This window comes from Hypanus sabinus, chromosome 18, assembly GCF_030144855.1.
Source record: "Hypanus sabinus isolate sHypSab1 chromosome 18, sHypSab1.hap1, whole genome shotgun sequence".
Lineage (NCBI taxonomy): Eukaryota > Metazoa > Chordata > Chondrichthyes > Myliobatiformes > Dasyatidae > Hypanus > Hypanus sabinus.
This window is the reverse complement of record NC_082723.1, coordinates 7,246,840-7,273,106: the sequence shown is the minus strand read 5'-3', so window position 1 is coordinate 7,273,106 and position 26,267 is coordinate 7,246,840. Positions and strand designations below refer to the sequence as shown.

The 26,267-nt window shown below is 43.8% G+C and overlaps 1 pseudogene; it reads right to left on the bottom strand.

The window, feature by feature from the left end:
- Window positions 1–501: 501 nt before the first annotated feature.
- On the bottom strand, window positions 502–26,267 carry LOC132407298 (NACHT, LRR and PYD domains-containing protein 3-like; annotated as a pseudogene).

Here is a 26,267-nt window from a genome sequence, read left to right as displayed (position 1 = left end):
AAGATATGACCTCTCCTTACCGTAGTTTCAGTATCTTACACTCTGGGCTGTTCAGAGGTCCAAATATTAGCTTCACCCCTGAATCTCCCAGATTATTATAGTCGAGAGCAAGATACAGCAGTGATGGGCTAGTAGCTAGAACAGAGGCGAGATATTCTCCACCAGAAGCTGTGAGACCGATTCCACATAGCCTGCAGTTCAAAAGAAGCAAATGCAACCTGATGCAAATTTGTCATTATTATTCCAATAAGTCAAAAAGTACCAAGCAGATTCTACAACGTTAGGGATCAGTTTGTGAATACAATTTCTCAGCCTGTTACTTACCGCAGTTCCTGTATTTTACAGTGTGAGCTCCTCAGAGCCTCAGACAGCAGTTTGACGTCTGAATCCTCTAGTTTATTGTTATCCAGTTCCAGTTTGATCAGTCAGTGGTTTGTTCTGAGAATGCAGGCAAGATTCCTGGCGCAAGAGGCTGTGAAACTATTGTTCTTCAGTCTTGGGATCAGAAGAATTAGAGTGAGAGCAAGGGAGGGGGGAGAAGACAGGGGAGGGAAGAGAGGGGGGTAGAGAGGGGGGTAGGGGTAGAGGTGGGTGAGGTAGTGGGATGGATGGAAAGGGGGAGGGGGAGAGAGGGAGGGGCAGGGAGAAAATCAGATAACTATTCAATCTGAGTTCCTGATAATAACACCAACGTCGTACAACTGAGATTAGAACAGTATCTGTCACTCTCCAGTACTTACCCCAACTTTTGTATTTTACTTTCCGATTTATTCAAAACTCCTAACAGCTGTTTTACACCTGTATCTGCCAGTCTATTGTCCTTCATATCGAGCTCCTTCAGTGAGCTGTTTTTAATGAGAGCAGAGGCGAGGATTGCTGTCTGAGAGGCTGTGATACAGTTACTGCCCAATCTGATGTTCATAATCAAAAGATAAAAGGGAGACTGAGACCTCAGAGAAGCGCTGTCGCCATTTCGGGCCGGGACCCTTCGTCAGGACGAACTGAAAAGAAAGATAGAAAGATAGTCGACATAGACTGGGAGACCATTTCACTGAATGACGCAGACTGGGAGGTCGTTTCGCTGAACAACGCAGACTGGGAGGTAGTTTTGCTGAACACCTACGCTTTGTCTGCCAGAGAAAGCAGGATCTCCCAGTGGCCACACATTTTAATTCCACATCCCATTCCCATTCTGATATGTCTATCCATGGCCTCCTCTACTGTCAAGATGAAGCCACACTCAGGTTGGAAGAACAACACATTATATACCGGCCTCCAACCTGATGGCATGAACGCTGACTTCTCTAACTTCAGTTAATGCCCCTCCTCCCCTTCTTAACCCATCCCTGATACATGTAGTATTTTTGTTGTTTTTCCCCCCTCCCTTTTTTTTTCTGTCTCTCTCCACCCATCACCCTGCCTGTTCTCCACCTCCCTCTGGTGCTCCCCTCCCCCTTTCTTTCTCCTGAGGCCTCCCGTCCCATGATCCTTTCCCTTCTCCAGCTCTGTATTACTTTCGCCAATCACCTTTCTGGCTCTCAGCTTCACCCCACACCCTCCGGTCTTCTCCTATCATTTTGCATATCCCTTCCCCCTCCTACTTTCAAATCTCTTACTAATTTTCCTTTCAGTTAGTCCTGACGAAGGGTCTCGGCCCGAAACGTGAACAGTGCTTCTCCTATAGATGCTGCCTGGTCTGCTGTGTTCCACCAGCATTTTGTGTGTGTTGCTTCAATATAGATCACCAGATTTTACCAGTACTTATGTTAATTGTTCTTAATTGTGTTCTGTTCAAGATAATCAATGTATAATCAATCTTCTCATAGCATGGAACTTACCGCAGTTTTTGTATTTTACAGTCCTGATCAGTCAGAGCTACAGAGATCAGTTTCACCGCTGAATCACCCTCACCCAATTCATTGTTTGCCAATCTGAAGGAAAAAAGAGAGCTGTGAGTCTCAAACTGAATCAGACCCATGACCTGCCACATTTTGCCATTCAGATGCTTCAAGTAAACATTTCAAAGCAGTGAAGAAGTTTTTAACCAAAATCTTCTTGCTCTCAGAATAAATCCCAATATGTTCCATACCATTTGTTTTCAAGGTCTATGTCTCTAGTTGTTCTTTCTAAACTTATCTCTGTCAGGTTTTGCTTTGTGAATTATTTTGTTGTTACAATTTAGTTCATATCTGTGATACCTGCATAATTTATGATACACATGTAATCCCAGATTTCACAGGAAAAGGGCCACATTCCATGAAATTAAACTCGATCTGCCATGTTCAATATCCCAGATCAGCATTAACAGCAGCTGGGAAACCCTTCCAGGGAGTTTTCTGGACAGGCAGAATTTTGATGGGAAACGCAATTTTTCAAAATACCAATACCCTTCATTTACAATGGTCAGCTTTCATTTCAAATCCACACATTCTGGAGGAACTTTTGTAGACCCTGTCCGAAGCAGAGCAATAGACAGCAAACAGATCATACCACTTTCCAACTTAATAGTTGATGTGGGGTGTGAGGGTTGCCACAAAATTGGTCCGATTATGTCTCTAGTCTCAGGGTAATTGCTGCAGCTGGTATATTGTAACTATTTGTAAACACAAAGTACACTGCAGATGCTGTGGTCAAACAAACTGTATGAACTCAGCAGGCCGGGCAGCATCCAATGAAAATGATTTCAACGGATGCTGCCCGACCTGTTGAGTTCATCCAGCTTGTTTGTACGTATTGTAACTATCTGCTGGCTGCTATAAAATTTTATGTATCACTGACTGGACAATAAAGATTGTGGGTGTTGTGACTGCATCTTTGACAGCCTCGCCCAGAGAGTCAGAAGGTTCACAATGGGTGAAGGGATGCAGGTGATTGAGGAGTGCAAAGGACTGTGTCATTATTGAGTTAACCTAACATCTGACCACCTAGAAGAAGCTCAGATCGCCCACTGACAACAGAGCTGTGCTCTGACCTTTGGCAATAAATGGGGATGTGGCTGCTCCCTGTGCAACACATGGTGATAGTCACTGCCGTTGTCCAGGAGAAGGTTTAAAATACCCTTAGCCTTTGCTAATGACAAATTTTAGACATTTAGTCATCAGCAAACCGATCAAACAATGGCACAGACCTTGCTATTATTTGGCTAAAGATTTTTAACGTTACATCATTAATTTTCTCTGTTAGAAAATCTAAATATTTGAATTACCCCAACTCTTGGCATCTGTGAAGACTGGGTGCCAGCCGTTGGAGTCCTTCACGCTGAATTTAGCAGTGATCCAGGTCGAGGTGCTTTACTGTATCACAGAACCCAATGACATGAGACAGGACCGCGCAGTCAATCGGTGTCAGTCGCAGTCCACTGAGTGAAAGTTTTTCCACAGATCCCAGTGAGTCCTGAGCCAGCCCATGATTCTGAGACTCAAACAGATAGTGCAATGTGTTCAGGAGACTCCTTTTATCAGCTTCACTCGTGTTTCCAGTCCGACGTTTGACTTTCACAAAGTCAATCACCTGGCAGGCTGTATCAGCAGGAAATTGACCCAGAAACTCCTTCCAGCGCCAGGCCGACCCCGAGGAGAGACCAGCAACAAAACGGAGAAATATCTCAAATTGCCCATCTGTCATGTTGTGGGCTTCAGTGTGGAATGTCAGGATATCTCCGGGATATGGATTTAGGAATTGTGTGACTGCAGCTACAAACTCTTGGACGGTGAGGTGTGGGAATGTGTTCACCACACAGCGGACAGATTCCTCTTTCTCCAAAAGCTCCATTAGGAACCCGGACAGGAACTGGGAAGGCTGCAGATTGTACTTAATCAAATCTCCATCTGTAAACACAATCTTCCTCTCAGACACTCCCACAAAGGCCATCTGACCAACCCTGAGTAACACATCATGAACATTCTCAATCTCACGGCCATGATTTTTCAGGATGTTGTAAATATACTAGGAGTACAGTTGGGTGATGGTCTTGGGAACTCGCTGTGGGTCCCTGTCTCTTTGTGTGAAGAAGGGGCCAAGTGCCAGAGCGAGGATCCAGCAGTAGGAGGGGTTGTAGCTCATGGTGTACAGGATCTCGTTCTCCTTCACGTGTTTGAAAACAGCTTCCACAACTGTCTGATCATCAAAATGTCTGATGAAATATTTCTTCCGTTCCTCTCCAACAAATCCCAGGATTTCAGCCCAGATACTGATCTCCGCCTTTTCTAATAAATGTAACGCAGTGGGGCGGGTGGTCATCAGCACTGAACACCCTGGGAGCAGCTTGTGCTGGATTAAATTGTACACGATGTCGGACACATGGCAGCGGAATTCTGGGTCGGCACAGCATCGCTGAGGGTCTGTGTCTCTCTGAATCTCAGTAAAATCAATTGTATCCTTTAGTTCATCCAAACCATCAAAAATAAACAGCAACCCCTCTGGGTTCTTCCAGACTTCTCCCAGAACATTCTCCAAGTAAGGATACTGTTGCAGAATGAGTTCCCTCAGACTTATTTCACAGTTAATGGTGTTTAAGTCCCTGAATTTGAAACTGAACACAAAATGGAAGTGTTGGTATATTTTCCCCGTGGCCCAGTCATAAACAATCTTCTGCATCATTGTTGTTTTCCCGATCCCTGGGACTCCGGCCACTGCTGCTGAATGCCCAGGTTTTACTCTGTTCACTGACGTTGGATTCACAAAGTCAAATCCAAGGTATCTCTTTATTTGCTGCCAGTATGTCACACTATGGGAAAAGCTGCTTTGAAGCAGCTGATGAGAATGGATTTTTTCCAACTCTCCCCGCAGATGCTTCTCTCTCCATTCCTCATGGTCTCGGCCTCTTGCCAGCAGCTCGTGTTCCACAAACCTCCGTTCTCGAACAGAAGAAATGACCGTCAGCTCAGCGTATCGATCAACCAGCTTGGAAACCTTCACCTTCTCCCTCAACAAAATCGTGTTCACTTTGAGCTCTTTAGTTTCTTCCTGCAGTGTTTTCTTGTGTTTCTCATAAACATCTTCCGTGTGAAATGAAAGGAAACTGACACAGTTAAATTCTGAACTTGATAGGGATACATGCAAAATTCAAATCACTAGAACTTCAACAGTTAACTGAAAAGTGGCATGTTTATTACTGCAGAAAGTGAAATTCCACCAACACACAGCTGTTTGCCCTGTAACCAATATGCAAAAATATTTTTAAAAAATCAAATCTTCACAGCGCTGTCAGCTATGAAGGTGAACATGCCTCTAATACTCCACTGCAACTGCCTGCATTGACCAACTCAAGACCCTTTAATATCAGGTACTTTATTTTTAGGATAAAGTTTGAAAACCCACATGATTAAGGGTCTCAACCTGAAATGCGGACTGTTCATTTCCCTCGGTAGATGCTGCCTGACCACATGGGTAATGTCATAATCTGTAATATCTTCATATTGACAGGCGATGTTTTGTCAAGTTAAAATACCACTAGACGAACTTATCAAAACAGTCACCGCATGTTTAGAAGAATGCTGTATGTGTCTTTATGAAGCCCTTAGAAAATCTGACTATCTTCAATTGCAGAGGAAAATGAGATTGGAAAGAACAGACAACCACAATGCGAAATTAAAGTCAGTCCCTTCTGCCTACAGCGTCCATATTCCTCCCCTCCTTTCATTTTTACGTGTATAAAAGTCCCTTAAGTGTCCCTGTCCACCACTCCTCCATCACCAACCCTTGCTACACACTCCAGATCCCAATCACTCTCTGTCCCGACACATCTCCATCAGAGCATCCTCTTCCCAACTCAAACAGAAGCCCTCTGGCATCAGGCACTTCAAAACCTGCCGAACAAGATACTGGCTGTCAACTCTAGCTATCAGTGCCTTATAAACCTCTGTCAGTTCCGCCCTCTGTCCACACCAATCCAGAGAAAACAAGCCACAGTTATCTGAACTCTCCTTAGAGTTCACTCCCTCTAACCTGGCAGCATCCTGTTGAACCAGATGGCTAACTGGCAAGCAGTGGTAGAAGGCCTCTACTCTGCATCGCAAGACCTTTTCCCCGGTGTGATACAGCCAGCCTGTCCTGGGAAACAATACATATGGCCTTTGTGATGGAGACACTGGCCAACAAGATTGCCACCGTGCTCAGACACACAGATTGAGCCCTGATCTGAGTATCGATAGTATCTGAGTAATTATGTCCATATGATTCGTTGCCTTGCAAGCGGATAACCTTGGATGACCTTAGACTACCTGCTCATGTCGTGGTTTCTCGTGCCCCACAAATGACCAGGAGACGCAGAAGATGATTCAAGAAGGGTTAAACTTTAATTTGCAAATCAAAGCTGAGACAGTCAGTGAGCGAGTCGCCAAACACAGCATTCTTTATAGCAATCTCCTGGTCCAGTTGCATTAGCATATGCAATCGGTCTATAGTTGCCTATCACAGGTACATCCTGCCACTATTGTTTCTACCCATTGACTTAATCATGTTCTAATCTACATCTCTTAGCTACCTTTCATTAACACACCATTGTCTTCTACATTCTTAGGATTTCATTCTCCCACAGAATTGGATGCTTGCAGAGCAAATAGCAAGTTTCAATATAGTTTGGGTTACACAGCAAAATTTATACTCCAATACACACAGAGAAGTTCAGCCCACGTGCTATCACTGGTGAAGAATTCTGCACATACATTCTTGCCGAATCCGGAAATCTGCTTCGGCAAAACATATTCCACCCGACACATTCCTCCAATCACAATAAATGTATGTTCTCTGGTATTAGCCATTGCCACCCGCGGAGAAAGGGTGATGGCTGTAGGTTCTAACTCTGCCTTTTATCACCTTAGACACCTGTATGAAGTTGCCTCTCATCCTCTTTCACAGAAAAGAGGGAAGCCCTAGATTGCTCCAGGGTATGTAATCTAATATGGGCAGTATCCTGGCAAATCCGCATCTACCCTATAAGGAGTCAACCAGAACTGAAGACAACCTTCTAAGTGTGGCACTACCTGAGTTTTAAAGAGCCCCAATATTAAGGTATCACATGGCTCCTGAGCTCAATCACGATGGTGTCACGTGTGTAACGTGTGTGGGGGTTTCACAGTACATCAGAACCATTGTATGAGTTAATGAGGCTCAGCAGCTCATCAGGATCTGAACAATGGTCTATGGTTGTCACAGAATGTGCAAGGTGTTCAGGGCCCGTCAGCGCTAAACAGATGGATCAGTCAACATAATTCATTATAACATTTTCAATATTTGGCAGAGATTCGATGATTAAAAATTTAAAATGCAAACAGCTGATTGACTGGTGTTGAATTCCACGATCATTCCCTCTGAATCAAACTATTTCTTTTCTCTGTCTCCCAGACTGTTCAACCCTCGGAACAAGCATCTGAGGCTCACATTGATTCCGGTAAGTGAGTGGTGTCAGAAAGTGAAATCTCTTACCTTTTAACTGAGGTGGGAGTTCGGTTAACCCTTGACTGATGTTCGTGTATTCAGGTATATCAGTCCCTGTTTAAATCAATAAATTAAAATTGAATCATATTGTTACAGCGACAACATTTTTTATTGTCAATTTTGTGTTCAATGTGTTGTTTGACTGTACCAAGCTCCTGGATTTCCTTCAATATTCTGTCCAACTTCGGTAACTCGTTTCTCATTTTCACAAATGCTTCCCACATCACCCTCCGGGCTCAGGAACCTTTCCCCATCACCAGGCTGAAGAATACCTTCGAACCCTCCGGCCGGTTTCGCTTCTCCACAAGTTCACTAACTTTCTATAAATAACAAAAACAAATATATTGAGGAGCATACTGACGTAGCACACGAGGAAAGTCACTGCCCAGTTATGGGATGTCTCAGCAGCCAAGGTGTAGTCACTGGACGGGCTCGTCTCTCGTTCTGCGATCCTTGGATCGAGTCATCAGCAGTAAAATAGGAAATGAAAATTAATAAAACTCTGAATTCACTAGTTGTAGCAGAGTGGGGAATGATCAATGCAGATTTAATGTGATCAGTTCCTGTGTCATTCAATATCCAACTTTATACAGATTTATCAATAAAGAAGCTTCAAGCTTGATAATTGTGGGGAATGCGAGATGGAAGCAATGCATTATTAATGTGCGAGGCTGTCACTGCAAAACCAAGTGAGGATGCCTCAGAAGGTTCTTCAAACAAGGCAAAATTGGACAGATTAGACGTATCTCAGTGCCTGATGTGAATTATACTGGGCTGCTATTTGACATGAGGAAGGATATTAATCAGTTATTATCTTCATTATCTCCATTATCTTCCAAGACACTCGAAAACTTTCATAAAGTAGCATGAAGCATTCTGATTGGCTGCAGCACTCTCTCGAATGGGGCAATGGGTGTGGGGCTGAGAGAGGTGAGTGGGCTATTGCATGTGATCGAAGTAAGTTGCAGAAACTTGTAAAATTAGTCACCTCCATCGTGGGCACTAGCCTCTGTGGTATCTAAGACACCTTTAAGCAGCAGTGCCTCAGGAAGTCAGCATCCATCATTACTAAACTTCATACTCAGGAAGTATGACCTGTTTTCATGGTACAGAAGTCAGAAGGTACAGATTCAGCAATTCAGGAACAGCTTCTTTTCCTCTGTCATCTCATTTCTAAATGGATATTGAACCTGTAAACTACCTCATTGCAATTTTTCTTTTCTTTGCACTAATATGTTGAAATGGGTAGTGCAAAATATTAACATTGCAGTGAGGTGTGTGTTCAATAACTGTTTAGAAACATTGCATTGTACTGCTGTTGTAAATTTAACAAATTTCACAACATGTGCAAACCGATATGAAACCTGAAATCTGATTCTGATATCTGGTGAATGAAACCTTCATTACCCAGTCATTATGTAACTGAAAAACAGAAAACCCCTTTTTTCACGTTTATTCTAGGACGGCAGAGATAAAACGGGTGATTATATGCCTCTTGACTAACCTCACTGGCTTGGTGATTATTAGAAACTGATGAGAGAAGCAGGATTAATCTTCATTTGGAAAGACAGTTTGTGATCAAGTAGAGCTAACATGAACTGGTGCACGAGCAACATGGCAAAATGCTGGATGAACTCAGCAGGTACTGCAGGATCCTGGAGGGAAATTAACAAATGACGTTCGGGGCCGAGATCTTTCATCAGGACTGGAAAGGAAGGGATAAGAAGCCAGCATGAGAAACTGGGACCAAGGCCTCCTCTACTGCCACTATGAGGCCACGCTCAGGTTTTGGGAGCAACACCTCATATTTTGTCTGTGTAGCCTCTACCCTGATGGCAGAAAATTCACTTCTCTAACCTCCAGTAATTTCTTCTCCTCCCCGATTCTCCTTTTTAATTAGTCCCGATTATGGATCCTCAATCACTTGTTCTCTTCTCCTCGACTGTCCATCACTTCCATCTGCTGCTCCTCCTCCTTCACTTTTTCACACAGCCCCTCCCCTATCAGCTTCCCTCTTCTGCCATTTGCCTTAACCACTATCACCTCCCCACCAACCTCCCCACAAACCTGGTTCAGCTATCATCCACTACAGTGTACTACTTCACCCCAGCACAATCTTTTTTTGATGGCTTCTTCACATTTCCTTTTCCTCAATTTCCCTTGGGATCAATAAAGTATGTCTGTCTGTTTCCCATCCTGATGAAGTCTTGGCCCAAAGCCACGACTGTGCATTCTCTTCCTGACTTCCTTCAGTATTCTGTTTGTGTTGCTCTGGATTTCCAGCATCTGTGGGACCCGTTGTGCTTACACTTGTCCACAAGACCATAATACACAGGAGCTGAATTAGACCATTCCATCATGGCTGACCCCAGATCCCACTCAACCCCATACACCTGCCTTCCCACCAGATCCTCCGATGCCCCAACCAATCAGGAATCTATCAACTTCCAATTTCAATATACCCATGGACGGCCTCCAGCACAGTCTCTGGCAGAGCAATCCACAGATGCACCACCCTTTGGTTAAAAACATTCCTCCTTACTTCTGTACTAACAGGTCACACCTCAAATCTTGTTCTGGATTCCCCACCACAGGAAACATTCTCTCCACATCCACTTTATCCAGTACTTCTGAAATTCTGTAGGTTTCAATGAGATCCCAATGCATTCTTCTAAATTCCAGTGAGTACAAGCTCAATGCTGCCAAATTCTCCTCATATTTTAACCCCTTTATCCCTGGAATCATCCTCGTGAACCTGCTCTGGACTCTCTCCAATGGCAATACATCCCTCCTGTGATAAGGGGCACAAACCTGTTGACAATACTCCATGCCGCCTGATTGGTGTCTTATAAATATTCAGCATTTTCTCCTTGTTTACTACATTCTAATCCCCTTCAGATAAATGCCAACATTGTATTTGCCTTCTTTACCACAGACTCAACCTGTAAATTAACCTTCTGGGAGTCTTGCACGAGGGCCCCTAAGTCCCTTTGTAATTCTCATGTTTGAATCTTCTCCCATTTTAAATAATAATAACTGTTGTTCCTTTTACCAAAATAGATGATCATACATTTTCCAACACTGTATTCTATCTGCCCTTTGTTGCCCATTCTTCCAATTTGTCTAAGTCTTGTTGTAAATGCATTGCCTCCTCAGCACTACCTGCCCCTTCACGTATCTTCAGATCATCCATAAACTTTGCCAGAAGCCATCAATTCCACTAAGTCACTGACAAACAATGTGAAAAGCAGCAGTCCCAATACTGACCCCCGATGAACACCGCTAGTCACTGTCAGCCAACTTGAAAATGTCCCTTTTATTCCCACTTGCTGCCTCCTGGCTGTTAGTTATTCCTCCCTCCATGCCAGTATATTTCTTGTAACTCCTTATCAAATGCCTTCTGAAACTCTAAGTCAGTGATATCTACTGCCTCTGCTTTGACCACGGTGCTTCATACTTCCTTGAAGAATCCTGAAAGAATTTTCAGGCAAAATTGCCCTTTACAGAAACCAAATGACTTCGACTTTTTAATCATTTGTCTCCAAGTACCTCGAAACCTCATCCTTAATAATGGACTCCAACACTTTCCCAACCACTGAGGTAAGCCTAACTGGCCTATAATCTCTCTTTTCACTTCCTCGCTTCTTTATCTTCGTATGACTATACTAGTTGAGTATTTTTGAAGATGTAACTAAATCCTTTGCAGACGGTATTATGGTTGATGTAGTTTTTGTTGTGGGGAGGTTGGAGCATTCCTCTGAAATTTTCAGATGGAATCAGGTGGAATGGGTTCATACACAGAACACAGTAAACTGGTGCTATTAACTGCAAATTCTGTCTTCCAGTGTGCTAATGGTGAGCTGAGGTCATGGCCTGTCAAGGGAATGTGAACACACCCTCGTTTATTGGAAATTGTCACCGCTAACAATGCGTTTGCGCACAGCCCGCGCTGAGGGCTGTTTATATCTTGCCAGATGTGCACACGAGTCATAAACAGAACTTTGTGTAATAGACCTCCATCACCAGCCCCACCCAGACACCCCACCTGGAGCCCTTGATGGCAGAATGATCACTGATAAAGCATGTGGAGAAGCTCGAGACTCACACTACAGGACGAACTGATACGGCGATGGCCAGGGCTGGGATGATGGTTAATTGTAGCTAACTGGGAAAAGACAGCCGTGATTCAACCTGTCTTGAGCCACCATCTGCAAGGTCTATGTTTTACTGAGGTTGAGCTGACTGACTGACAACTTAAACAGCAGCTTTGTAGAACGATTGGATCTAATTTTTAACTCAGCTGTTCACCAGGCATGATACATTCCCACTGCTCACTTGCCACTGTGATAAGCATGTTATGTTTGGAAAGAATGGGTTTCCCTAACTCTAACGTTCAAAGGAAAGTCTATTATCAGAGCACATATATCTCATCACGTACTATCCCGAGATTCCCTTTTCTGCAGGCACATTTAACAACTCTATAAAACCCTAACTATAACATGATAATGAAAGATCAGCCAGAAGCCAGTTCCTGGCACCCCAGCTCAAAGTTTCCAGTGCTGATGCCAGATCTATCAAAACAATGATCAGAGATCAGTGTTAATATTGCATCACAGCTGCAGACCTGGGAGAAGAGACAATTTGGTTTCTTTCCCATTGGATACCTTCAGTTCTGTGATGTTAGAACCAGCAGACATCACCACATTTTTCCTGCTCACCTCTTGCTCTTGATCACTGATGTGTCCTTCCAGTCTCAGCATTTCAGTGAGTTCTTCCACACATTCTTCAATCACCTGTTTCAGTCTTTCCCAGTAGAATTTTGACAGCTGAAATAGTTGTTTCTCATTCCACTGTGAGGTGTGCTCAGAGATTGTAGTCATAGGACCTGTGAATACGAAGGGTGAATTAAAACAAGAGCCATGACTGTTCCCTCGACATGAGCACCACGGAGCCAACCCAGTAGGCATTTGTTTACATTGGCCACTCCGGAGACTGCTCACCAAATATCTCAGCTCACAGTCTCATTCTGAATCCAAAGATTCAGCAAAGACCAGATAAGTTATTCTACTTCTCCCTCCATTGATGCCACTGCACCCCAGACTCAGAGCTGACACAATATTGCTCATTCTCACATGCCAACTCTCTGATATCACTGGCCCAGCCTCCCCATCTCTGCTGTGCTGGGTGAGAAGCTGACAGTGATGCAGGTGGATGCTTCCCTGGTGTCATCGATTATGGATTACCTGACTGGCAGACCACAGTACGTACACTTGCAACACTGTGTGTCAGACACAGCAATCAGCAGCACTGGGGCTCCACAGTGGACTGTCCTGTCTTCCTTTCTCTTCACCATCTACACCTCGGACTTCAACTACTGCACTACTTGCCATCTTGAGAATTTTTCTGATGACTCTGCCATAGTTGGATGCATCAGCGAGGGAGATGAGACTGAATACAGGGCTATGGTGGGAAACTTTGTCACATGGTGTGAGCAGAATCATCTGCAGCTTAATGTGAAAAAGACTAAGGAGCTGGTGGTGGACCTGAGGAGGGCTAAGGCACCGGTGACCCCTGTTTCCATCCAAGGGGTCAGTGTGGACATGGTGGAGGATTACAAATACCTACGGATACGAATTGACAATAAACTGGCCTAGTCAAAGAACACTGAGACTGTCTACGTGAAGGGTCAGAGGCGTCTCCACTTGCTGAGGAGACCGAGGTCCTTTAACATCTGTTGGATGATGCTGAGGATGTTCTACGAGTCTCTGGTGGCCAGTGCTATCATGTTTGCTGTTGAGTGCTGGGGCAGCAGGCTGAGGGTAGCAGACACCAAAAGAATCAACAAACTTATTCGTAAGGCCAGTTATGTGTGGGGGTGGAACTGGACTCTCTGATGGTGGTGTCTGAAAAGAGGATGCTGTCCAAGTTGCATGCCATCTTGGACAATGTCTCCCATCCACTCCATAATGTACTGGCTAGGCACAGGAGTTCATTCAACCAGAGACTCATTCCATCGAGATGCAACACTGAGCGTCAAAGGAAGTCATTCCTGCCTGTGCCCATCAACCTTTACAACTCCTCCCTCAGAGTGTCAGACACAATGAGCCAATAGGCTGGTCCTGGACTTATTACCACTTGGCATAATTTACTTATTATTTAATTATTTATGGTTTTTTATTGCAATATTTTTACACTGTTCTTGGTTGGTGCGACTGTAACAAAACCAAATTTCCCTCAGGATCAATAAAGTATGTCTGTCTGTCATTTTCTGATCTTTCCTAGCCCGTCCCAATGGATACTGGGCTCCATCCTTTGGATACGGGATCACATCTGACTATCTGATCAGAAGTTATCAAAGTTACAATTAGATAGACAATAACTGCCTTACTTGTGTCACTGACATCTGATAAATGATTAGATTTAGTACTTATAATGGTCAATTACCAATACCACCATTAATAACTATTCCTCAGAAACTCACGTCGATCAGAATAGCTAAATATCTGTTTTAAAAAAATCTAATTCTGTCCATAGACTGAGCAGAAGAGCAGGACATTCCACCTCAGTTGTTTTTCACACTAAACACTAACACTTACTTTCCCACCAGCTTCCATTTTTAGAATTGGTTTCAATTGCTGGTCTTTTCATTTCTCCCTGGAGCAAACGTAGGACCGTATGATACAGGAGCAAAATTACATCATGTGTAATGATGTCCATCGAGTCCTCTGCATTTTCTTTATGGCTCATCCATTTTTTTCTCTCAGTTCCAAACTCCTGGGTTCTCCCTGTATCTTTGCCTGACACTATATTCCATCGTGATTTCTTTGCCCATTCTGCAAATGTGACTAAGTCCTTTTGTAGCTTCTCTACAATCTGAGAAATGCGTACCCCTCCACCTATCTTCATACTGTCTGCAAACTCTGCAACAGAGCTATCCATTCCATCATCAAAACCAATGACATATAACACAAAAAAACCAGTCCCAACACATACCCCTGTGGAACACCACTAGTCATCGGCAGCAGATGAGAAAAACCACCCTGTAATCCAACATTTTGCCACCTGACAATCAGCCACTGCTTTATACATGCCAGAATCCTTAACTGCAATACCATGGGCTCGTGGCTTGTAAGCAGCCTCTTATGTGGCACCTTGTCAAAGGCTTTCTGAAAATCCAACACAACATCAACTACTTTCTCCATCCTGCTTTTTATTACTTCAAAGAATTCCACCAGTCACGATTTTCCCTTAAGGAAACCAGGCTGACTACAGCCTATTTTACCATATGCCTCCTAGTTCCCTGAGACCTCAAGCTTAACAATTGACTCCAACATCGTCCCAAGCTCTAATGTCAGACTAACGGGCCGTTTCTTCCGGCTAATCTCATTGCTCTCATGCTCCAACTCAGGTGTCTAACCTGCCATTCATGGCCATTTCATTCTGTGTGATCTCCTGTTTTAATAAAACAATAAGATATTGGAGCATTTGGCCCATCAGCTCTGCTCTGGCATTTCATTATGGCTGATCTATTTTCCCTCAGCTCCAATCTCATGCCTTCTCCCCATATCTTTTCATACATTAGACAGACCAGCTAATGACAACTACTCAAAAGTTCCTGTTTCTCCTGTAGCTGTATTTGTGCTCTACCCCTTCCCTCAGTTCAGTTTATTTATCTTCTCTGTAAAAATGCATTTTTGCAAGCCAGATGCTGCTCAGTTGTCAGGAGGCACAATAATATTTGCAAAACATTAGTAACACACCCTTGTCCGTCCTTGTTGATATCTCAAGATCCTCTGTCATCTTTGTGACATCATCCATAATGCAGATCAGCGTTCCAATTCCGGGTGCTCTGTAAGGCATAGAACATTAATAGGATGATAAGGAAATTATTATGAGAAGAAAAACATTGTCCTGAAAACTGCTACGCACATTTCATCTACTCTTTGCCTGTTCGAGCACCTTCAAATCCCCTGGAGCCCAGCCCTAGTGTCCAATCTCCTGGGACCCATCCTTTCTGGATTACAATCCAGCTGATCACAGATTATCTGACCTCACCCCACACCCCTCCCATCCCAGAGCCCATGCAAATCTCCAGAGGAAAGTTCTCCTCACATCAGGCAGAAAGAATCATAGACCCAGCTCCTGATCTCAATGGCCCCCATAGTAAGTAAACAATTCAAATACATTACTTTTCGTACTTGAAACTGTTTTTAAAATGTAACCTATTTCAGCGCTTGCCCACCTCGTCGTGCATTGGAGTATAAACATAAAAACACTGAGGCGTGCAGGCACCTCCCTGTCTCCACCCGGATGATAGTGTTATTCTGCCTATGTAACCCCACAATAGTAAACAACTCATCTATCCAGCCAATCTCAACTGGCTGCCTGAGCTTTCACTCTCCTTCCCTAAAGTTTATCCTGCAGCCTGCCATGTTCAGTTTCTGTTCCCTCTTGTTTTGTGGCCTTGTGGCTAGTTATTTTATGATCTAGTATTAAAGTTATAATTCACCGCTAATCCTCTCTGCTGCCCTTCTTTTGAGTCAGGCCTCCTCTATGTTTCCTCACCCTTGCTACAAACTGGGATATTTTATTTCCCCAAAAAATGTCATCGTTTTAAATGAGATCTATGCCTGAGCCTTTGCCCACCTGCCACGGAAGATATTTCCACAGTATTTCTATCATCTGAGTGAAGAAATTTCTCCTCATTTTGTTGCTAAACCGCTCACAGGCTGTTCATTGTCTGACTTGCAACTAGACTGCCCAGCGAAGCATTCAGCAGACATGCTCCAGTGTGGGACTTCGAAATGTATAAACATTTTAATGAGGCCCCTTCCGGCTTCTAAACATTCAGCCCATTTAGTCTCTCACAATACACCGATGCGCCTTCTGGTAATTAAACTCCAATTCTTTCATTACATCATCTCCCGATCTGCAGGGTATCGTCTTTTAGAGAAAATAATAATATTAGAATTCACTCCACACTTGAGATGTGATCTGATCAAAAGCTCTCTATGATTAAACCCTCATTGCCTGCAGTATTTGCAGGTGTCGTGTGCACTGGAACACTCAGGTCCATTCTGACAAGATCGTTACCTGGTCCTTTGCCATTTCAATAAGCATTCACAAGTTCTGTTCCTCAATTTTCTTCCTGTCAATCAAGATTTTGCTCACTCAGATGATGTCCCAATACCTAATGACACTGTAGCAATTGTGGTGAAAAATTAAACGACCAACATGTTTTGGGAAGAAATATGGAGAATGTGTAAACCCAAATCAAGAATGTGAAAAGATCACACCGAAGGTATCAGAGGTCAATGTCAGTCAAGATTTTGCTCACTCAGATTACATCCCATTATATTTAATTACAACACAGAAAACCACAGTCCTTACAACAGCTCTGTCATGATTACCAATGCTTAACAACAGTGTAGCAGCCGGTGGCGAAGCATTAACCTACCCATGGATTTCCAGAAGAGGTTAGAATCGATTACCAGCTGGGAACCCATGTGACCACTTTGAGAACGTGAGGAAATACACTGAGTGCTTCACCTTCACAGGTCCGTGTCACAGCATTCTCATGCTGTTGCTTTACCATATTGTTTATGGTCTTGTTCCCAAACATTTAAATTGGAACGTCGTTAGATTTGCTACCCTCAGACGTAAGGCAGAACCATGTTTTGGAGCAGATCACCGAGTCTGCAATGATGTCAATACAATCCATGATAATCCTAATCCCCTGATGACCACATCATCGTTCTCCCGGGCACCACCAGATTCTTCGGTATTTCAAGCCTTCCACATTGAACTTATTCAATGACTCCAGCTCTACAGCAGTTTGTGGTAGATAATTCCCAACACCCTTATTCTACAGCCACTCAGTAATCTGCTCCACCTTCCCACTTCCCTACCCAACCATGTATGACACGGTCGGTAAATCAGATATTTGACACTTTGAACTGGCATTTTATAACACCGTTCCATGTTTTCTAGGTTACACCAGCAGGTTTTCACTTCTCTATCCATTTATGTCTTGGGTAACCATTTGGACTGCAATCACAGCTTCTGAATGTCCTGCAGCCGCTCACTATCCTGGACCCATGGAGACAACGTTGCCTCCTGGAGCAGTGTCTATCGGCAAAGAAACACGTCCTCCGACTTGTTAATGAATTCAACAATCAGACCCAAATGTTACTGTTCGGTTGATCACTCTACAATTCATGAGGAATTTCAGTCCGCATTCCTAACTCAACTTCCAGTTTGTCCGCTTTGAATCATATAACAGAGCCAGACTTTCTAATCAGCTCATTGAGCCTGTTTGATGCCATTGCCTCAGCACATCACTGCATAGAAATCTGTAGTCAACCACAGACTGGTAGAATATGTGAAGGAGGGACCTGCATTCTCCAAAGGACCTCTGTCTCCAGAGGAAGTAGAGGTGTCTCTAGCCCTCCTCGTACTCAGCTTCTGTGTTGGTGCTCTGCTCAAGCCTGTCATCCAGGTGCATCCCAGGTAGTGGTAGATCCTCACCACATCCACGTCCTCACCACCAACAGTAACAGGGAGCAGTGCTGGCTTAGTCTTCCTGAAGTCTATCACCATCTCTTTTGTTTTACCGATGACACAGCTTGCACCATTTGACAAAGTCCTCCACCAGGGCCCCGTACTCATCCTACCATCTTCCCTTTATTGCTGAGATAATGTCTGCAGATAATGTCTGCAGATGACATGGCTCAGTGTTGTATGTAAGATCCGAGCTAGGTACAGGGTTATCAGGATAGTCCAATATAGTCCACTGTGGGGGACAGTGCTGCTCATAGCCACGTATGACACAGCTGGCAAGGTGCAGAAACTGCCGTCTTGCCAGTCAGGTAGACCCACCATCCTCCAATGGAGCATCAAATGGTCAAATGGCCACATCATTGTGCTTGCATATATTATGCTCACTGTATGAGGATTATGATGGAACAGTAACTATGTGTCGTGACAGAGCTATTCTTGAGCACAGTGTAGGTAACAATACATAGCATTGTAATGTACCCTCCCTATATTGGTGATAATGAAGGACAAGAAATTAAATAATACGCTGGCGGCTGTCCTTTCAAGAAGGGAACCTCCTCTCAAATATCCATGAAGAAACCCCTGCGTTGGAGATGATTTATATGGTCCTCCTAGAAATGACTTCGTGGTACATTTAATACAAGGGTATTTAGAAACAGGAAATGAGGCTGATCTTGCACACAATGGTACATTGCACAAACATATACATGAAACAAATTCCCAGCTTCTGCCATCCTCCCATCTCCGGTCTCAGTGATCAGTGCAGAGGAGTGAACCAATCTCCTGCCACTGGAAACACAGGTGTGTGGAGATGGTCTGGGCTGCACTGTCCTTAAAAATCTGTATCTCTGGCTCAATGTTCAGAACTGCAAAGGAAGGGGGACAATTTCATTAATCTTCCCAACAGCAGTGGGTGCGGGAGGAATATAGTACTAAGCAACTTTATTAATTATAATCGTGGAAGAGAACTGCTAATTCTGTTCAGAATCAATATGTCACATATCCATTGTCCATTTGATAATGTAGTAATTTCTGAGCATTATTGTTCAATTGCTGTTCAGTGTCTTGATTGAGATGAACACGGTGGATGACTTCTCTCAGTATATTACTTCATGTGTACCTTCCTGATTCTGAACCCAGAAAGTCAACATTATGGTTGCAGAGGTAAATTAGCAAGCACTGAGTAAACTTTAGCTCCATTTGGTAAACATTAACATCTACCTCCTAGGCTCAGTGATTGCTCGGAATCAAGCTGTTCACTGCAACTTGGACTTTTGAAGTAAGTTTGGCAATTTACTTACTTTTCTAAATGCGAAGTATACTGCAGATGCTGTGGTCAAATCAACACATACAAACAAGCTGGATGAACTCAGCAGGTCGGGCAGCATCTGTTGAAATGAGCTGTCAACGTTTCCTATCCTATCCCTTCCCTGCTTCCCCTTCCCCTTCCCCACCCCTGGATCTTTCCTCTGATTGGTTTTCCACCCTCCCCCCCCACTTTCTTTATGGGGCCCCTGCTCCCTCCATCTTCAGTCCTGACGAAGGGTCTCGGCCCGAATCGTTGACTGCTCGTTTCAACGGATGCTGCCCGACCTGCTGAGTTCATCCAGCTTGGTTGTACGTGTTCACTTTTCTTATGTCTATGTCTCGTAACACTGACTATGCTTCGCTTGGCCCTTCTATCTGTGCTTCAGAGGAAGTGCAGCGAGCTCAGGCCCGATATGATATTCAGCTTCAGTCAGATTATACTTCTCACAACACAACTCGTTTATTACCCACAGCAAACTCCATTTGATAGGGGCAGGGGTTTCTGTAACATCACTGGAACCAGACACCAATATAACACACATTGCTTGCTAAGTATTCAATTGTTTTTCTCTTGTTATTTCCCACAGATAGTGATTCTACATGTTTACTTTGTATCTGTGCTGAAATTGGCAACAAGAACGTGATGAAGCAAGTCTGCTCCTGATTATTGCATTTAAGGAACGTTGTTCAGCAGGCCCATCAACTTGCTCTCCTGAGACAAGCTTCAAGGTAACAACTGCAGTTCTATAAAAGGCTAAATCTGTCCTCGAGCTGACGAGAGTAATGTTCACATTTCAGTTTGTGTATCTCAGTGCTAGTTCTTTCCTTGATGATGCATTTGATTTCATTATTGTTTTACAAATCTCTCAACTAGTTGAAGACGTTTATTTTTTATAAGCTCTGAAAATTGGAACAAATAATTGCTGCTCAAGATAAATGAATGTAAAGGACTTGAGTGGCATCATCCCACAACACACTCCCCTTTGACGAGGCAAGTTGATTTTTTTTTCTGTTTCCTTGTTCCTAGTGAAATAGCTTGGTCTACATTATTCAGTGTAAGTATCCTGTCTTTAAAAAGGAACCACATATTCGAATCTGGATGCAACATATCGATGCAGCTACAGAGAAGGCAAGTCAGTGGCTATATTTCATTCAGAGCTTGAGATTTGGTTTATGACCCAAAACACTCGAAAACTTCTACAAATGCACCGTGAAGAGCATGCTGCACCACTGTCTGCTATGGGGGGAGGGGTGGGTACACTGCACAGGATGAAAATAAGTTGCAGAAACTTGTAAAGTTAGTCAGCTCTATCATGGGCACAAGCCTCCATAGCATTAAGGAAACCTGTCACCCAGGACATGTGTCTTTCACATTCTTGTCATCAGGAAGAAAGTACAGATTCTAAAGGCACACATTCAGTGATTCAGGAACAGTTTCTTCCCCTCTGCCTATCCCCTCCCCCAGCCCTCGATCTTGCTTCTGATTGGTTTTTCACCTGGTTCCTTCCGCCCTCCCCCCACCTTCTTTATGGGGCACCTGCCCCCTCCTTCAGTCCTGACGAAGGGTCTCGGCCCGAATCGTTGACTGCTCGTTTCAACGGATGCTGCCCGACCTGCTGAGTTCATCCAGCTTGTTTGTACGTGTTCTTCCCCTCTGCTATCCAATTCCAGAATGGCACCGCGCCTCACAACATTTTAATTTGTGTTTTTTTTACGCTACAGATTTATCAACTGAACTATTTAACAGACATACATATACTGACTGGAATCCAGTATTTTTCTGGTTTATTGGAAGGTACTATAATGGACATCATATACAAGTGTTCGGGGAAACAGGGTCTAATTGGCGATACTCAGCATGGCTTTGCCAGTGGCAGATCACATCCAATGAATTTTACAAATGTTTTTGAAGCTGTTACCAAGCAGTTTGATGAAGGGGAAGCTGAAAGTTGTCTGCATGATTTACGACAAAATACTCCATGGAGGTTGTCCCAAAAGGGATACGTTATTTGGCATTCAGGATGAAGCATTCCACTGGATTCAATGTGGGCTTAGTGGGAGGAGCCAGCAAATAGAGTCACTCACTAGTCCTGTGTTCTGCAGGCATCGGTGCTGGGTCTGTTGTTGTTTAGCATCCAATTGAATGATGAATCAAAAACTTGTGGATGACATCAAGATTATGGGTGGAGTGGACAGTGCAGAAAACAACCAAGGCTTGTAAACTGATCTGGACCATCTGGGAAATTGGGTTTAAAATTAACAAGTGGAGTTTAACATATACAATTGCAAGGTATTGAACTTTGACAATACAAGCCAGGCTAAAACTTACACAGTCAGTGTTCGGGGACTGAGGTCTGAGATAGAACAAAGAGACCCAGGAATGCCGATGCACACTGACATGGTGCCAAAAGAAATGTTGAAGTTTTCCATGGTGGGAATTAGCTGTTCATTCTAACTTTTGCAGTTAGTTACGAAGGTATTGAAAGAAGAAAATTACAAGCCTAGATTTTTGTTCTGTCCTATCTTTATTTTTGTTCAATGTTTCTTTATGCTTTTTTACATGAAACAGTTTCACAGAGAATCATGTGGAATCTAGGATAAAGTAATCGAAATTTCTGCACCTCTATTCCAGATATGAGATGCCCTCATTTCAGAGGGGAATTGCTCATGAGTAGACAGTTAAATAAGGAATTTTAAGAAAATATTTTGGAAGATTGTAATTTTGGGGAGCAATCTTAAAAGCTGCTTTTACTCAAAAGACTGCCTTCTTTTTACAGAACATAAAATATGTTACTCAGGACATCAGACATAGTTATTTTTAACCATATAACCATATAACAATTACAGCATGGAAACAGACCATTTCGGCCTTTTTAGCCCGTGCCGAACGCTTACTCTCTCCTAGTCCCACTGACCTGCACTCAGCCCATAACTCTCCATTCCTTTCCTGTCCACGTACCTATCCAATTTTATTTTAAATGACAATACCAAACCTGCCTCTACCACTTCTACTAGAAGCTTGTTCCACAGAGCTACCACTCTCTGAGTAAAGAAATTCCACCTTGTGTCACCCTTAAACTTTTGCCCCCTACTCTCAACTCATGTCCTCTTGTTTGAATCTCCCCTACTCTCAATGGAAAAAGCCTATCCACATCAACTCTATCTATCCCCCTCATAAATGTTAAATACCTCTATCAAGTCCCCCCTCAACCTTCTGCGCTCTAAATAAAAATGACCTAACTTGTTCAAATCTTGCCCTGTAACTTTGGTGCTGAAACCCAGGTAACATTCTAGTAAATCTTCTCTGTACTCTCTCTATTTTGTTGACATCTTTCCTATAATTCAGTGACCAGAACTGTACACAATACTCCAAATTCGGCCTTACCAATGCCTTGTGCAAATTTAACATTACATCCCAAATCCTATACTTAATGCTCTAATTTATAAAGGCCAACATACCAAAAGCCAGCATACAGGGCCTTGGTGAGGCCACAGCTGCTGTATTGTGTGTAGTTTTGGTCCCCAAATCTGAGGAGAGACATTCTTGCCATAGAGGGAGTACTAAGAAGGTTCACCAGATTGATTCCTGGGATGGCAGGACTTTCATATGAAGAAAGACTGGATCGACTAGGCTTATACTCGCTGGAATTTAGAAGATTGAGGGGGGGATCTTATTGAAACGTATAAAATTCTGAAGGGATTGGACAAGCTAGATGCAGGAAGGTTGTTTCTGATGTTGGGGGAGTCCAGAATGAGGGGTCACAGTTTAAGGATAAAGGGGAAGCCTTTTAGGACTGAGATGAGGAAAAACTTCTTCACACAGAGAGTAGTGAATCTGTGGAATTCTCTGCCACAGGAAACAGTTGAGGCCAATTCATTGGCTATATTTAAGAGGAAGTTAGATATGGCCCTTGTGGCTAAAGGGATTAGGGGGTATGGAGAGAAAGCAGGGACAGGATTCTGAGATGGATGATCAGCCATAATCATACTGAATGGCGGTGCAGGCTCGAAGGGCCAAATGGCCTACTCCTGCACCTATTTTCTATGTTTCTATGTTACCCTGAGTTAACTGAAATAAAACCAGAGTCCAAAGTAACAAAGAGGGGTTGGGATTAGTGTTAGAAGATGTGAACTAATTTGTCACTTTGGTACAGGATACCAGCTCCTGCATGTAGTTTTTAAATCAAACCAAAATAATGGTGCTCACCTACAACGAGACAGTTATTTACTCACCTTCTTGGAAGGCAACAAAGAAGGAGAGATTTTAAACCTGTCCGAGATAGAAGGAAATGGGGACTAATAGAATGAGTGGGATCAGGTTATCACTCAGGTGTACTCACTGTCAATACATTAAATATAGCAGAATTTGAGAGCTAGATACAGTCTGTTCAGTAGAAAATACAGGATATTACCGGAGAAGGTTATCGCGATCAGTACCAGATTAATCAGATTTTTGTGGTGCATCTCAGGTAACTCTAGATGCAGGGGATCCCCCTCAAGATAGAACAAACCGGATTATTGACCATATAGACTCCACTACAAAGGAAACACATAAGACTGAGATTTGTACCACACAGTCTGCATGATTAATAGCAGATTTATTACAACTTGATACGCTAGCCCACAATGCATGGCATGCGTCAAGTGGCTAAGGCGTTGGACTAGTGATCTGAAGGTCATGAGTTGGAGCCCCAGCCGTGGCAGCATGTTGTTTCCTTGAGCAAGGCACTTAGCCACACAATGCTGCAGTCCACCCAGCTGAAAATGGGTACCGGCAAAATGCTGGGGTTAACCTCACAGTAGACTGGCGTCCTATCGGGGGCGGGAGTCTCATACTCTCAGTCACTTCATGCCACAGAAACCGTTATAATCACCAGCCTGATGAGCCTATATGGCTCGGACAGACTTCAACTTTTTAACGAACTAACCAATGCTACACTGGGTACGGATGGTGATCGTAAAGAGAGGTTTCATGTTGCTGCGGAGTTCCACATTCCACAATAGGGGAATAATGTAACCTGCCCTATGAAAAGGATTCACATTGTCGTCAAGTGTCATGTAAACACTTGTGGGTTCAATACGAATGAGAATTGTTTATTTTCTATTTTGTCTGTGAATAATTAAGTCTTTCTTGCCATATGCATTGGTGGGACATGCATATTGCATATCAACAGCAGGCTCGAGTCTTCCAAGGGCTGGAAACAGTGTCCTCTGAAGTGTATCTGCATATAATGTGATCTTAGCACACCTGCTGGGTGTCCATGTGTAGTCAAACAGAATGAGTGGAGGATAATGAATCTGAGAATAACATCCTTGGATGAAGAGGAGGGAGACGTTGGCCAGACAGAACTACAAGAGTAAACCCTCCATCAGACTGCTTTTTTGACGATTACAGCTTCACGTTCAACACAAACATTCACTCAATTCTAATCAACAAGCTGCAAAAACCAGATCCCTTGTTCCTCTCTCTGAAACTGGATTATTGACTTCCTCACTGGGAGACCACTGTTGGTGCCGATTGGAAATAACTTCTCCTACCGGACAGTCAACACGGGGGCACCCCAAGGCTTCGTGCTTGGCAGACAGCTCTACTCTCTCTCCACCCATGACTGTGTGGCTTGGCACAGCTCAAAGGACAACTAGAAGTTTGCCAATGACACAGCTATTGTCGGCAGAAATTCAGATGGTGATAAGGTGGGGTACAGCTGAGAGATAGATCAGCTGGTTGAACGGTACTAAAACAACAAGCTTGCACTCAAATCGGTAAGACCAGGGAATTGACTGTGGATTTTAGGAAGGGGGAGTATTGGACGGGTGAGCGAGCAGCTTCGAGTTTCAGTTTGTCAACATCTTTGGAGATTGACCCCGGGCCTAACACATGGATACAATTACAAACAGCACGACAGCCGCTACATTTCATCAGGGCTTTGATGAGATCCTGGATATTACCAGACTAGAAAATGTTTACGAATGTAACACAAAACAACAAGCTTCACGACATATGCCGGTGATATTGAGCGCTGACTCGGTTCACGATACCGTTTTTTGAGCGGGTCTAAGAACAGAGGACACAGCCTCAGAATGGAAGGGCGTCCTTTCAATGTGGAGATGAGGCTGAATTTCTTTACCCAGCGAGTGGAATCTGTGGAATGCTTTGCCACAGGCAGCTGTCGAGGCCAAGGCTGAATGTGTATTTAAGGCAGAGTTGGATTGATTCTTGATCAGTCTGGGCATGAAGGGATATGGGGAGAAGGAAAATTAGATCAGGCATGATGTGATGGCGGAGCAGACTCTATGGGCCAAACAGCCTAATTCTGCTCCTCTGTTTTATGGGGTAGGTCTGGGGTAGCGTGTTTGCAGGATATTCAGGGACGTTTAACTGATGGGCCCCTGGTGAACTTTTTAAATTACAGTAAGTTTGGGAGGCGGGATCCTCCCATTGCAGTGGGCGGCGGTAACGCTCAATCGAGGAAGGATCAGGAATCACAGGCTCTACATAACGAGAGAGTGTCGTATCTGTGTCTCATTGCCTTGCCGAAACGGGCCAAGGCAGAAACTCCTACAAGTGGAGCTGCGCCCGGAAAGTACAATTTCTCCGTTTTAAAGTGCTCTTTCTGTTCGGTGAATTGAACTGGGGACACTGCCCGATTTCAGACCAGCAACACTCCGCGACAGGCGCAAATACTCACCGGTGAGCCGGGAGCCTCTCTTGATGGGTGAAAACTTCCCCCAAACTCCGGACGGAAGGAAACTCCGCCCACCGGCAATAAGCGCATGCGCAGCATGAAACCTGCGACAATTTGCTTCTCGGCGCAACGGATGCGGTTGCACTGGCTCTTCACTTAACCCTGGAGCATCTGGACAGCAAAGGTACAAACATCGGGATGCTCTTTATCGACGCCAGTTCAGCATTCAATGCTACCATCCCCTCAAACCTAATCAATACGTTTCAAACTTGGTCTCAA